Source organism: Schistocerca americana, chromosome 11, assembly GCF_021461395.2.
Source record: "Schistocerca americana isolate TAMUIC-IGC-003095 chromosome 11, iqSchAmer2.1, whole genome shotgun sequence".
Lineage (NCBI taxonomy): Eukaryota > Metazoa > Arthropoda > Insecta > Orthoptera > Acrididae > Schistocerca > Schistocerca americana.
The window spans coordinates 79,401,380-79,416,456 of NC_060129.1; positions in this window are offsets into that span (position 1 = coordinate 79,401,380).

The following is a 15,077-nucleotide window of genomic DNA, read 5'->3' on the forward strand; positions in this document are numbered from 1 at the left end:
TAATTAACTTAGGCTTAGCCTAACCGCTTAGTACTTAGCCTACATATTATTTAATTATATATTAGCTATTCATGAAAAATTTTAAATATTAATATCGCTGCTTCGTCTTTAGAACACTATCACTTAAATTTTAAGCCTATAACTCTTTGTTCTCTTCCCCCTCCCCCCCCCCCCCCCCGGGGGGAAAGTGGTTGTATTCATCACTGATCAGTGTTGTGGCCACTCCTGTTCCTTCCTGTTCCTTATTTACATAAATGATATGTCCTCTAGTATTATGGGTAGGTTAGGCCATCATTACTAAAATTACTCCATTACTTGTTAAAGCAAAATATCCCTTTTAAGGGGTCTTAAGCGTTGGGACCATTACGTTAATCACATTAATAGCATTTAACAATGCTGGAAGATGTTTAAAAAATTTATCCTTTCTTCTTACCCTGTAAATTGCTATTGTTGGTCACATGCTGAATGACACATCATAGGAAAGATTTCAGAGTGAGAAGATAGGTAAACTACAATGAAACTAATGAACCAGCAGTCTTCATTATCATCATCATCTCTTCAGGTATTAGGCAGGAACTGCCTGTTACAGTACCCATATCTGTCAGGGTCTTCGTCTGCCTCTTCTCCCATGGCACTTATAATTTCTTGCCTTTAAGGGAAATCTCTCACTCTCCATTCTTTGTAGGTGTTTGTTCCATCTCGAATTTTGTCATGGAGGCTGGAGATTTGCAGTTCTTCTCCAATATCTTGATTTCTTAGCCTGTCTTCTCTTGTGCAACCTTTAACCCCTGTAAGGAATTTCATATCTTGTGCCTGAATCCGGCTTTCTTGCTTCTTGGTAATCACCCATGTCTCACTTCCATAGAGCAGAGTGGGAACTGCAACAGTTTTGTAAAATTTAATTTGAGTGTCTTTCCTGGTTTTGTGTTTTAGGTTTCTGTTAACTGTTCCGCATACCCAGCTGAATTTACTAAGCTTAATTTCAATATCTCTGCTGTAGCCATATGTCATTTCACATCCGAGATAATTGAAATTATTTACTTGCTCTAAAATCTTCTGCTCTATCACTGTTTTTGTTCTGATTGGATATTTCTCCACGAAGGCCATTGTCTTAGTGTTTTCTTTTGAAATTCCCATGTTAAATTTTGCACTTATTTGTTTTAGCAAGTAGAGTCCTTTCTGAAGGTCATCTTCCTTATCTGCTAGCATCATCAACACACAGTAAATTATTTAAAAGAATGTTCCTGTCTGGGTAGATGCCTTTCTGAAATTCTGGTTTCCATATATGTATTATTTCATTAATGTAGATGTTGAACAAAGTTGGAGAGATGAAACAGCCTTCTCGTACCCCTTTGTTAGTTGGTATCTCATTAGTTGTTTTACCATTGAGATCTAGAGTGATGTTTGTGTCTTCATATATACTTTTTATCGCATTTACTAGATGTTTTGGATACCCATGATTCGTCATTATATCCCAAAGTTTCTGCCTATTGACACCGCCAAAAGCTTTCTTAAAGTCAATAAAAGCAATGTCTGTTTCTTTACTATACTCTCTCTGTTTTTCTATTATTTGCTGTAGAATAAAAGCTGCATCTATTGTGGAGCGTCTTTTCACAAAACCCTTTTGTTCCTCATGCAGTACTGCTTCAGCTATGTTTTTAAGTCTTGTATTTAAAATCTTGGCATACACCTTGTATGCTGGGTCCAGTAAACTTATTCCTCTGTAGTTATTGCATAGGCTTTTATCTCGTTTTTTAAAAATTGATATCACTCTAGCTGTTTTCCAGTCTTTGGGAATACTCTTCTTCTTCCAACATTGGTTGAGGGGATGTAGCAGTCGTTGTTGTAGCAGCATTCCTCCATACTTTAATAATTCAGCATTGATGCCATCTTTTCCTGTTGCTTTCCTGTTCTTAAGTGATGTTAGTGCATATGTTAATTCGTCAGACTGTATTTCATCTAACCCTTTCTCATTTAGTTCTTCAATTTCAGTTTCTTGTGCTGTATAATCATACCACAATTTGTTGTAATGATTTATCCACTGTTCTTCTTCAATACTATTTATTGGTATCTTCTCTCTCTCTGTTGTGTTTAATGTTTTTAAAACTCATATGCCATTTCTTGTCTTTCGTGGATATCATGTTCGATATTAGAGATAAACCTATCCCAGTGTTCCTGGTGTGCTTTCCTTACTACGCATTTAGCGTTATTTCTTTTCTCCTTATAGTATTGTTTGTTCTCAATAGTGGGGTAACTTAAGTGTTTTATATATGCATCCTGTTTTTCTTTGACAGCTTTCATTATATCCTCATTCCAAATTTTGTCGCCTTTTCTTTTCTGTATTCTTTTCTTTTTATCAAGAGTTTCTCCTGCTCCTCTGTATACAGTATTCTTCAGAGTTTGCCATTCTTCTTCTATACTGTCTTTAGTTTGTAAGTTTGCTAGTTCTTCATTTAATCTACTTTGGTACAGGCATCTGATACTATCATCTTCAAGCAAGTATACTTTATAAACGCTCTGATCTTGTTAGTTGGTTACTTGTTTAGTTATTTTCTTCCACTTTGTAAAAATATCTTTTCTGGAGATTAGTAAGAAATGATCTGACCCTATGCCTTGTCCTCTATAAACTCTTGTATCCCTCACTTGACCTGCTAGCTTATCATTTACTAAAATGTCGTCAGTTATTGATCTAAGACCTCTGCTGGCCCAAGTATACTTCTTAAAAAGTGAATTTGTGATTTTTAAGTTGTTGTAAGTGGCAAAATCTCTTAGTAATTTTCCATTTTCATTACATATTTGTTCTCCAAACGGGCCTATAATGTTTGTTACTGGAATATTTCTTATTCTGGCATTAAAGTCACCCATCATAATAATCTGATCACTCTTCTGTAGTTCTTCATAGAAGCTTTCAGACTCTTCTTTGTCCCTTCTTCAGGTGCATATACACTTATATGTGTATACAGGTTCAGCCTGACTCTTTCTTTCACTTACATATGTACAATCTTGAATGTCTTTTCCCCATTTTTTGTGCGGGAGTAGTTCTACACCTTTGCTTGTTTCTTTTATGTTGTTCAACACCACTATAGAATCTAATTTAATCCTCTACATATTTATTTCCTCTTAATTTCTTTTTACTTTCTGTGAGTGCTAGAGCATCGGTATTCATTTGGCATGTCATGCCCTGAACCATAAATCTAATAAAACATATTCTGAATGGAGGTATACCTCTATGCAGTTGTGTTTCTTTGACATTTCAATAATGATTGGCTTTATTGACATGGTTCAAATTGCTCTGAGCACTATAAGACTTAACATCTGAGGTCATCGGTCCCCTAGAACTTAGAACTACTTAAACCTAACTAACCTAAGGACATCACACACATCCATGCCCGAGGCAGATTTCAAACGTGCGACCGTAGCAGCCGTGCGGTTCCGGACTGAAACGCCTAGAACCGCTCAGCCACCTCGACCGGCTTTTGTTGAAATGCACAAGACGCGATAGCATGCCTTGATTCTTTCCGCACTGCACATATTTATGGGCTAGCAAAGAACACATAGCTAAGTTTTTTGCAAAGGTGAACACTAAAAATGTTGTGCATACGAACTGAAAATGTACGAACAAGCGCTACAGTCTGGAACCACGCGACCGCTACGGTCGCAGGTTCGAATCCTACCTCGGGCATGGATGTGTGTGATGTCCTTAGGTTAGTTAGGTTTAAGTAGTTCTAAGTTCTAGGGGACTTGTGACATCAGAAGTTAAGGCCCATAGAGCTCAGAGCCATTTGAACCATTTTGTACGAACAAGATGAAGTATCGATACCAGTAAGCAAACAGGCACTGGTTTCGGAGATGCAGTTTCATTTTCTATCGATAAAATGCAGTGAAATTGGAATGAAATGGATCACGAAAGCATGCTTTTCACATCACTTCCTTCTGTTTCTGGTTATCCGAAATATAGCGGCAAAAAGCAAGTTACTTTTACGATGCCAAATGGGTCGTATTACTGAAGGATATACGCAATCGAGAACAGGAAAACGTTCGAAATAGCCTTCCGTACACTATGCTGTTCGTGTAAGCACTGTTCTTTGTAGCATTTTGAAACAGCTGTCGTGCGCACACCACAGATATAATGAACAAGAAGCACTCGCAAACAGTACTCTGCTAATGTTTTGGGCTGTTTAAAATGGCGGCCCTCTCACTCTGGATTCAAAACAACGTACAGCATTAAAAGCCTTTAGCGCAACCTCCCTTCACTTTGCATCTCCATGGAAAACACAGTCCTACCAAAGTGTGTTATGCCAACTTTGTTTCGAATGTCCAACGTAATCTACGTACATTCATCGTCCATGGTCGTCAAACTGCGTATTTGTTTGGAGCCACAAATAAAATTCAGAAAACAATGTTAAGTAACATTGATAACAATGAGAGCAGCGCACACAAGGAAAATTGTCTGATGGCATGAATATTATGTATTTCACATCGGTGTTTGTAATGACACCTCATGGTAATTATGGTAGCACATCATAATATAAGTAATGCTTATAACCAATTTAAAATAGTTCAGAACGCTCTAAGCACTATTGGACGTAACATCTGAGGTCATCAGTCCCCTAGACTTAGAACTACTTAAACGTAACTAACCTAAGAACATCACACACATCCATGCCCGAGGCAGGATTCGAACCTGCGGCTTTAACAGCAGCGCAGTTCCGGACTGAAGCGCCTAGAACCGCTCGGCCACCAAAACATTTTTTTCATATCATAAGTAGAACCGCTCGGCCATCAGTTTAAACATTGTATGCATATCATGAGTGACCCGTGCGTGGCTCATTTTCCCGCCATCATGTATGTTATGCCCTGTTTTTAACGTACTTCCATTTCACTACATTAATTAAAATTACTACTCCCAGTGAGTTGCTGCTTTGGCTGACCGTGACCGGCGCTAGCAGCGCGTATCGATGTATCCCCTCTCGTAGTATCTTTGCTCGAATGCTGTTACTTCCCGGACCTTGTGCGTCGTAAGCCAGTTCGGATAGGCAGTTCGGCGTCGCCAGTTCGGGTCACTAGTTCAGGCTGCCTGGCAGTGGCAACGCATCTGGAGCGCAGCCCAGACTCCCCAGTCGGGGAGTTGCAGTGCGGCACCGGTGCAGTCGGGTTGGAGCAGCAGTGAGGTCTGCGTCGACATGGCTCGCCCCACCATTGCCGCCACGCATCACTTGAGCCGGGCCACGGTCTTGGTGGATCGGCGGTCGGTCGTCCTACCGGACAACGCGTTTTGGCTCGCCGATCGTTCATGAGTCGGCTGTGTGTCTGTGTGCATCGACTCTCGATTTGACTTCGTGCGTGTTTAGTTACTGTTGGGTATCGTTCAGGTCTTCGTGCAAGTGTTTGTCAAGTCGTATGCGTAGTTGGCGTTATTTCCACTGACGACGATTTTAGATGTCGGCATTCTGAGGGAGCCGGTCGGTTGCTGCGGACCAGGGAAGTTATTTCCGCGCGGTGCAGTCGGCTGGGGCCGCTGGCGGTCCCTGCGCAGTGTCGGAGCGTATGTGGAGCTGTCCGATCGCTACGAGCTTCGTGCTTCACCGACCCAGGACGTTAAAGTTGAGTAGTGGTTTCAACTACCCGAGCCACGTCCATTCATGTCTTGGTGGTTCGTTTCGGTGGTTTGCTGTTGGGGAGGTTTTCCTGTGAGCAACACCGAATACTTCTACTGCTGAAATTTAGCCACCGTGTGGTGCAATTGACTATATTGGTTGGCTACAATTCAAGTGCACCAGCAGAATGTTCTGCCTTGTGGCCATTAGTGTTCCGGCTACCTGCACTGGCCGCTAACGTAATTTCAGGCAGTGTCCTCTCCTCACCTGTTGTCGCTGTCCAACATGGTGTGTAATTGTGACAGCTAATATATACTCCGTTGTGGATTATCACATTTGTAACCTTTCCCGTTTGAATTCTCATGTACTGATTGACAGGAAGCAAGTCGTAGTGTCGGTCGGTCCGTGGCTGTCCACTGGTTGGGTTCTGACAGATCAAGTGTAGTTGGGCTCACCACCTGTCTCGCCCAAGCGATTGAGGGCAGACCGACCTCCCTGGAGGCTTCTGAGTGCCACCCGTGTTTAATTATCTGTTGTCAGCTAGTTTAAATTCGAGGCTTATGGTTATTTTTTTATTTTCTTAAAAATTTTGCCAAATTAATTTTTAAATTTATCTTACAAGCTTAAACATTGCGGCCTTCTGCCTTTAGAAGATTATGGTAATATGTTTTAAAATTTTGAAACTTAATTGTGGCCTTCAGCCATTGGTATTGCACCTTGCATATGTATGTTCTCCTGCTTAGCCTTAAGGCTTTCCACGTAGCTGTGTTACGTATTTTTATTTATTTGATTTGCCTCTTTAATTGCATTTTAATCTTGTTGATTTTTAAGATTTCTTGTTGGCCCTCTGCCTTTAAAAGTCTATGGTAATATATTCTAAAATTTTGAAATTTAATTGTGGCCCTCAGCCATCAGTATTGCACTTCGCATATGTTGGCTGGTGTTTTTAATTATTTTATTGCTATTTTAATTGGATTTTTATCTTGTTGATTTGTTAACATTTCTTGTTTGGAGGCCTTCAGCCGTGAAAGAGCTGCGTTCGGTAAAGGCCTGGTTATGTGTCGCTTTGGTTGTAAAGGTTAGTACATTACAATAAATAACAATTAGAAGGAGAAACTGACCTCAACCTTTGGCCCTTTCCACAATCCCCTTACCTGTTCTGCCCAGCAGGTTTAGCGGGGATATCAATGAGTGAGTGAGTGTGTGTGTGTGTGTGTGTGTGTGTGTGTGTGTGTGTGTGTGTGTGATTCAGTTACCGGTATGTCTGGAAGACTGAGTAATGTGACACAAATTGAAGAAAAAAATAAGAAAAAACGCGCTTAATGTAGTTGCACGTTTACCTCGTGTTACAGCACTTGTTTCTGAAGTTTAGAAGGCAGTGTGCTTCACTGTTGCCCGATTGTCGCAGTTCTTTGTCGTGGAGTCTTCATGGCAAACATCTTCGTCGTGCCACGCAGGGAATCGTGTCCACATCTCGTTTCTATTGAAGGAAAGCAGAAAGCTGTGTCATTCCTGCACTGCTGCAAGAACGTAATGTACGCAAACGAAACAAAGCCGCTGAAGCAGTTTTTCGCAAAACGTGTTACTTGGTGAGCAAAAAATTAAACACCACATTTTTTTTGGGTTCGATTGTTCTTTCGCTACGAAAATGTCCTTAAACGACTGCACGGATGTTATTGCTGAAAAATATTTGATATTTAAAACTTCAAGTTGTAAAACATGGCTGGAACAGCAACTGTTGAAATTCTTTACGGTAAATGATAACAGCCAAACAGTTGCAGGATAAAGATTTATTAAAATCCTTGACCACGGTTTCGGTATGTCTAAACATACCTTTATCAGAAGCAAAATACACCTGAACAGGAAGACATCTTCATTAGCAAAAACTTAGCACCGTAACTGAGAAAGAAGTTTTTCCTAATAAAGATGTCTTCGTGTTCAGGTGTATTTTGCTTCTGATGCAGGTATGTTTGGACATACCGAAAGCGTGGTCAAGGATTTTAATAAATCTTTATCCTGCAACTGTTTGGCTGTTATCATTTACCGTGAAGAATTTTTAAAACTGTAAGTCCCACACCTTAGGCTGATGATGAGACGGTTACCTTTTCGTTATTGATCGTATTTATTTCGATACTTCAAAGTTGAGTACCTCAGTGTAGTTGCCCGCAGAATTTGCAGTGGATTAAAAGAGCGAATTGCGACTGGTAATCTAAGGAAGGCAAAAGTTAGCACTCTTAAATTGTCGTCATATTGCTAAATGCATTCCCCAACAATCTGTAGAAGTATTTCGAAATCTTGTGTTACGTAGTGTTGCCACCCGTCCTGATATATCGAGACCTTCACAGTTATGGATCTTCATGTTCCAACATCCGGCCAAGAACCAATTTTGTCCCGATTTTGCAAAATACTGTTGCGGGATTGGCTCAAGTACTAAAGTAACGCCATCGGTTAGCGCAACATGTAATTGCAGCCTCAGTCAGTTTTAATCATGTCAACAAGTAGATGTTGAAAAGATTGTCTCACAGATGGCGTTGCATGTTGCGTGTCCTGTACCGACGATGCGGCCAACTTCTATATCTAACGGCAAAATTCGAGAAAATACCAGACTTCTCCAGCAGTACAGGGCTCGAACCATTTAAGCGTCGCCACGCGGAAGAGTGGTCAGTTCCGATTTGAGCAGCGATCTGATAAGACGATTCCTTCCAAACGTAATATGAACAACGAGTGGAAGTTGGTAGTGTTGTAAGTGTTTCCTCCGGGTATGTAAGGCGCGAAGTGTATAGTGACGTGTACTTCGAAGACTAAAGTGTTATTTGTCGACCGTTTACCGTGTAATAAGCTTACCATAGCTGTAAGTAGGCTGTTTAGGTTTTTATATTGGTAATGCCACGCAGCGCTCTGTATGAAAATCACTGACTGTGCTGTGTGCAGTCTGTGGCTGGTTTGCATTGTTGGAATAGTCGCTATTGCAGTGTTGGGTAGTTGGATGTGAACAGCGCGTAGCGTTGGGCAGTTGGAGGTGAGCCGCCAGCAGTGGTGGATATGGGGAGAGAAATGTCGGAGTTTTGAGAGCGGATGATCTGGACATGTGTCCATCAGAGACAGTACATTTGTAATATTGCATATCATGAACTGATATATATATATATATATATATATATAATGACTTTTGAACACTATTAAGGTAAATACATTGTTTGTTCTCTATCAATATCTTTCATTTGCTAACTATCCCTATCAGTAGTTAGTGCCTTCAGTAGTTAGAATCTTTTATTTAGCTGGCAGTAGTGGCGCTCGCTGTATTGCAGTAGTTAGAGCAACGAAGATTTTTGTGAGGTAAGTGATTCGTGGAAGGTATAGGTTATTGTTAATCAGGGCCATTCTTTTGTAGGGATTATTGAAATTCAGATTGCGTTGCGCTAAAAATATTGTGTGTCAGTTTAGTGATGATCAGAATAAGTAAAGTGTGGTGAGCATACTCTAAGACCTTCAGTACACACACCATTAGATTATTTGACTTGTCGCTCTAACGAAGTAGGCGAGTGTCAGCAATATGTCTCGTGGTCTTATCGTGGAGTGTTTATCTTCTGCCGTTAGGTCAGACGATAGAAATGCCACTTGCACGCTTAGAGTAGCAGATTGACGGTGACCAACTGTAAACAGAACTTGATTAATTTTCACACACATTTATTAAAATAATAACAAGCATAAAAATTACTTAACTTGGTTCTGGATGCTATTTACAATTGACAATCTGAAGTTGGTACGTTAATCTTATTCTCACATATATCTCTGATACTTGACTAACGTGTCTATACATTTAGCTTCATCGCTATGTACAGGAATATGGTAATCTTATTAGGCGCAGACTGAAACTTGACTGTAGACTGGTTCAGGCAAATGTAGAACTCATACAGACTGGTACAGACTAATGCAGACAAATGCAGACTGGTACAGTTTGGTGCAGACTAATGCAGACTGACTAATCGAAGGTCTGTACGCTCGCTATAATACCTAGCGCTCTTCAGGTATCACTGCGCGAGTGTGATCCGCGAGCAGAAAAGATTCTACGTTAGCAGCAATCTCATTGGCTGCGTTACATATTAATACGCGGATCGGCGGAAGCAGAATTTGTTCCGTCTCTAAGGCAGCGCCATCTCGTAGTGCGGAGACGGACGAGCGCTGCGCCTCCGCTGTAGTGCTTAGCGGGGCGCGCTCTAGTGGGAAAGTTGTGTACGCCCTGACTACGCGGAACTATGTACAAAACATAAAGAGGGAAATGTTTGAGTACGTTCAGTTTTGCTCAGCTGTTAGAAAATCAAATAACATAAGGGGTTTACCAGCACAGTAATTCATTAATTTTTCTAAGGGGACTTTTCATAGCTTGCGAAAATGCCTAAGGATGGAAAGCGGAAGTGTCACTTTTCGGATGATTACACAAAAGAGTCGTCTTTGTCAAGAAAGGAAGTACGGAGTGAGATTTGTAGCTGTTTCATCTCAGTAACTCACGGAGGTGAGGCAGATTCTACGAAGAATCACACAAATAGAATCGCGGTAGCATCGGCATCAAAGCCTATTTCTACACTCATGATTAAAGAAGGCACCCAGGAAGCACTGCTCGTTGCTGCTGCAGAACTAACAACAGCTCATAAAAGTTGTGAAACTGAATGCCGCAATGTATCCTGACACCAAAGTCTCCGCAAAGCAGTCTACAGCCAGGACCGAAGCTACGGCGGTAGTTAAAAATATTCTCACACAACACTCCGTGTCAGAACAGCAAAATCAATTGCAAGTAGTTTCATTTTACGGCATAGGCACCGACACATCGAACCATAAAGCTGAAAAGATGTTCCCCTTAGTTGTTCAATACTTTACTGAAACTGATGGAATCCAACAGTAGCTGTTCAAACTTGATTCGCTGAATAACGAAGCATCGGAGACAACCGCAAAGTTTTGTCTAGACACTTTATGACAACTGCATATTCTATTGGATAAATTAATCGCTGTTTGTCGAGACAGTACCAAGACCAACTTAAGAGGGCTTCGTCGATGCGGCCAACGGCATGAGTTTCACCAAAGTGAAGGAGGACCGAGAAAAAATGTAGAAGGAATTGGGTGCCCTGCCCGTATTCTGCACAATACTGTATCAAGCGCTGCTGGAGTCGGTAACTGTCGTCATTGAATAATCGTCATGAAAATATTTAATTATTTCTGAATGTACATGGTAAGGTAAATGAGGCTAAAAGAGTTCTGCTTATACGTTCATGCCAATCATCACACACTTCTGTGTCACTCAAGAACAAGACGGCTGTCGTTAATGCACGCACCTGAGAGAATTCTCAAGTTTTGGATTCCATTAAAACAATTTTTTGACGTCGAAGGCAGGCCACCTACAATAATTTCGGATTTTGTCAATAGTCCGATCAGTGAAATGGACTTCATGTTCCTGCAGTCAAACTTTACTGTTCGAAAAATATAAAAATAAAAGGCGTGCAGAAGAATAAAGTCTCGATTATTGAAATAAGAAATATATTAATCGACACTCAAAGACGTCAGAACGAAAGGAAGATCGGCAATTTTATTGGCAAGCAAACCAAGATTAATTCGACCAAATTAAAGAATGAGAAGCCCAACCAAGAAATAATTCATCTGATATCGAAATCTGAGGAAGAGACAATGGCTTTCTATACCATAGCATTTGCTTACTTAGAGAAATGGGTTATTTCTTTTAATAAATATCAAGTATTTGGTTGTATGACGCTAATAGAAACCCGGATTTGGTGACGATCGAAAACACTATTATATATCTGACTGAAAATGACATGGGGGTTTCAAGAGAAAGTTGTTTTCAGAAAAATACAGGGTGGTCCACTCATCGTGAGCGGGCGAACTATCTCACGAAGTAAGCGTCAAACGAAAAAACTACGAAGAACGAAACTCGTCTAGCTTGAAGGGGGAAACCAGATGGCGCTACGGTTGGCCCGCTAGATGGCGCTGCCATAGGTCAAACGGATATGAACGGCGTTTTTTTAAATAGGAACCCACATTTTTTATTACATATTCGTATAGCGCGTAAAGAAATATCAATGTTTTAGTTGGACCACTTTTTTCACTTTGTGATAGATGGCGCTGTAATAGTCACAAACATATGACTCACAATTTTAGACCAACAGTTGATAACAGGTGCGTTTTTTAAATTAAAATACAGAACTTAGCTACGTTTGAACATTTTATTTCGATTGTTCCAATGTGATACATGTACTTTTGTGAACTTATCATTTCTGGGAACGCATGCTCTTACAGCATGTTTCACATGTTACCTGTAAATACCACATTAATGCAATAAATGCACAAAATGATGTCCGTCAACCTCAATGCATTTGGCAATACGTGTAACGACATTCTTCTCAACAGCGAATAGTTCGCCTTCCGTAATGTTCGCACAAGCATTGACAATGCGCTGACGCATGTTGTCAGGCGTTGTCGGTGGATCACGATAGCAAATATCCTTCAACTTTCCCCACAGAAAGAAATCCGGGGACGTCAGATCCGGTGAACGTGCGGGCCGCGGTATGGTGCTTCGTCGACCAATCCACCTGTCACGAAATATGCTTTTTAATACCACTTCAACCGCACGCGAGCTATGTGCCGGACATCCATCATGTTGGAAGTACATTGCCATTCTGTCATGCAGTCAAACATCTTGTAGTAACATCGGTAGATCATTACGTAGGAAATCAGCATACATCGCACCATTTAGATTGCCATCGATAAAATGGGGGCCAATTATCCTTCCTCCCATAATACCGCTGAAGTTCCACTTGTCGCAGCCATCATGGATTTTCCCTTGCCCAATAGTGCATATTATGCCGGTTTACGTTACCGCTGTTGGTGAATGACGCTTCGCCGCAAAATAGAACGCGTGCAAAAAATCTGTCCCGTAATTTCTCTTGTGCCCAGTGGCAGAACTGTACACGACGTTCAAAGTCGTCGCCATGCAATACCTGGTGCATAGAAATATCGTACGGGTGCAATCGATGTTGATGTAGCATTCTCAACACCGACGTTTTTGATTCCCGATTCTCGCACAATTTGTCTGCTACTGATGCGCGGATTAGCCGCGACAGCAGCTAAAACACCTACTTGGGCATCATCATTTGTTGCAGGTCGTGGTCGACGTTTCACACGTGGCTGAACACTTCCTGTTTCCTTAAATAACGTAACTATCCGGCGAACGGTCCGGACACTTGGATGAAGTCGTCCAGGATACCGAGTAGCAAACATAGCACACGCCCGTTGGGCCATACATCAACACGATATCGACCTTTTCCGCAATTGGTAAACGGTCCATTTTAACACGGGTAATGTATCACGGAGCAAATACCGTCCGCACTGGCGGAATGTTACGTGATACCACGTACTTATACGTTTGTGACTATTACAGCGCCATCTATCACAAAGCGAAGAAAGTGGTCCAACTAAAACATTCATATTTCTTTACGTACTACACGAATATGTAAAAAAATGGGAGTTCCTATTTTAAAAAACGCAATTGATCTCGGTTTGACCTATTTCAGCACCATCTGGTGGGCCAACCATAGCGCCATCTGGTTTCCCCCTTCAAGCTAGACGAGTTTCGTTCTTCGTAGTTTTTTCGTTGGATGCTTATTTCGTGAGATATTTGGTTCCGTCACTATTAGTGGACCACCCCGTATATGTATCCGAAGAGTTTTTTTGGAAACTAAGCGTGACTCGGAAGAATGGAAGTCCAAACTCTCCGTGGCAAAAGGTGGACTTACTTTCTCAGGAAACCGTAGAAATATTGAACCCAAGTGCAAACTGCTAAAATTATAGGGTATTAGCTTCCTATTCCCGCAAACAACGGCACTGTGGAAATAGCATTTTCGCTGATTTAGGTCCAGCGGACTAAGGAAAGAAACAGACTGCTGCCAGGGACTGTGGAATCAGTCTCACAGTGCCAGTTTAACTAAAAGCTGAGTTTTACAAATTCGTAAAAGGGAAAAAAGACTTTCCGAAAAAGGTGAAATCTTCCGAATAATAGATGTAGCAACTACTTCTTCCGGAACAAGTTCGATGTAACTGTGATGTAAGTAAAAAGTAATTTTATTAAATAAATTTTGAACGTCATTTCTACATGCCTACCTCAGAGTGTCCCGACGAGGTACCAGCTAGATATGGCAGCCCTATGTGTTACGCGTATTCATCCTCAAGAAATTTCAAACTCCTATTCAAAAAGATGGTGCATATGTCTTTATGATCGGTTTTTGAAGACTTAATGCTGTTTCTCGACAGTGTTGATTCGTTAACGGGTCCCCTGTATAATTTGAAAGTTCCCAGACAAATAACATCCTTCCCAGCAGCACGCAGAGAACAGTGTTCGCATCTGCGTTTGACTCGAGGAAAGTAGAAAAATGGGAGTTGAGTCATCTGGTGCCTTGCAACTAAACTTCTCTATACGGACGAAACAGAACTGTATCTCACGCTGCGTTTTACTCTACGCATACATGTTTGAAAACCACAAGTTTTGGACTGACATGATTATTCGATATGCAGTTATTGCGAAATGATTGTAACTGACTGGGTGTCACTTGAGTGACTTGCACGTGCCTAACCTGCTATCCGACCGGGGAAAAGGGGGGCTACGGTGTAACGTGGAATGCGAGACACGTTTCGTTTCTGGCGAACCTTCACATCGGTAACGGATGAATGTTAGTTTAAAAGGCAGAGTGGGAAAAAAAAATTCGACATAGCCAGGTTTCGATTACTTTTCCCTAGGTGGCAGTGGCATCGCTTTCACAAACTTAGACAATTTGTAGGAACTGTTTATAAATTGTTCAAATGGCTCTGAGCACTATGGGACTTAACTTCTGTGGTCATCAGTCCCCTAGAACTTAGAACTACCTAAACCTAACTAACCTAAGGACATCACACACATCCATGCCCGAGGTACGATTCGAACATGCGACCGTAGCAGTCACGCGGTTCCAGACTGAAGCGCCTAGAACCGCACGGCCACACCGGCCGGCAACTGTTTATAAAATACAAACACAAACAACATAGTAGTCATGGTCGAAGGGAGCCGGCACGGTAGTTCAGCGTGTTTGGTCAGAGAGCAGGCTGGCCGCTGTCATAAAATCTGAGTGAAAGGATCAACAACGAACTTCAATGTACGTCATGTGACGTCCGCTACGACCTAATACAATCTAATATGTTTGCCAATCTTTGATTAGTAAACAAATCTTCCTTGGTCCCGGGTTTGAAGTCCAACAGCTCTTCCTTGGTCCCGGGTTTGAAGCCCAACAGCTCTTCCTTGGTCCTGGGTTTGAAGCCCAGCACCTCTTAAGTTTTGATTCCCTTCGCTTTGGCGACCGAAGACTTCCGGCGCAATTAGTTACCCTCATTCTGACAACGGCCTTGTCAAAGTGGACGGAGGTGAGGACAAATGTTCAAAAATGCTGC